Raw genomic sequence first — 1,342 nt, 5'->3', positions numbered from 1 at the left:
TTACCCCAAGTGGGTTCATGACTTCATAGTTCTAAGGCTTAGATGGGTTTCAGGAAAAAAATTGGCGACAAGGGAAGGGATAACAAGCAAATTAAGTATCACACCAATAGACCCTCGACACCTCTTTTTGGATTATCATTAACCTATGGTTATGAGCAGTTCAATAGTACAAAAGAAAACTAATAGACTAGTTGACCCATGGTTAGGTTCATACCATTCCACAAATATCAATCCAAATCTTGCGAGACATTTTGGAAGAAAAATATACATGGATAAATCTAAACATCTATTCTAGGACTCAAAAGTAAAATAACCCAAAACCTGAAGTATTCTTGGCACCATTTTGGCAAGAATTTTCCCCTTTTTAACTTGCAAAAGTGCAAGTGATTGTGCTATTGTTAAAGAGAAAAGTGAAATCCCTGAAACTTTTGAATTGTCAAAAATAAAAGTTAGATGGATGTATACATACTTTAATTCAGATCATTCAAATCGACGTATATATTATTTTGAAGTTGTCGATATAATTTCTTACAAAAAAAATTCTTTATTTATTTGTGAACTTTTTTTCTATTACATGACATGCATGAGCCCAGACCCGACACTTCCCGTAACCACACGACATATCCCCTAAGCAAACACAACTAAGTTCTTGAATATATTAATATTATTTTTATGGGCTCTACAGAGCTATAACTCTAGACTTCATTTGAATAAGGATTGAGTTTCTATAAATAATAGATGATCGTGTTCTTCATTGTATTTTTGGATTTGATTCGCTGATTTATATGGTCCTGTTGATTTGATATTCCTCCCTTTTCCAAATTGTATATTCAACCGGCTTTTCCTTTTCAATAGTGTAGGCGTCCTTTTAGCTTTTTAATTTTCTCATTTTAAAGGAACCATATTTGTACCCTATTTTATTTTTTAACTCCATACTGCTTTCACTATTATTTTAAGGCTCTACATTTTTTATTATATATTAATTGTTTAGTATATAAATTTCCTTCTGGATCCTATCCGACATGTCTGGCATCCGACTCGGCATGTAACTCAGTTACTTTAATAAAATTATATGGTGTTGATATTTAAAATAAAAAATAAAGTTAAAAATAAAAAATTCAAATTTAAAATTGAACTTACATATTTGGGGATATCATAAAGCAGTGACTAAATACAACTCGCACTTGGATTAAATACAACCCAATTTTTAAATTTTTAATATTGTGAACCAATTTGATATGGGTAATCAACACCCATTATTGTCATCTTTTCTCTGACTTTATTCTTATTTTATTTTTCAACCATTTCTTCACTACTTTCAGAGGTATAATAAAAAAAAAAA

Source organism: Papaver somniferum, chromosome 9 (genome assembly GCF_003573695.1).
Source record: "Papaver somniferum cultivar HN1 chromosome 9, ASM357369v1, whole genome shotgun sequence".
Classification (NCBI taxonomy): domain Eukaryota; kingdom Viridiplantae; phylum Streptophyta; class Magnoliopsida; order Ranunculales; family Papaveraceae; genus Papaver; species Papaver somniferum.
The sequence above is the reverse complement of the archived record's forward strand: the minus strand, read 5'-3'. Positions refer to the sequence as shown.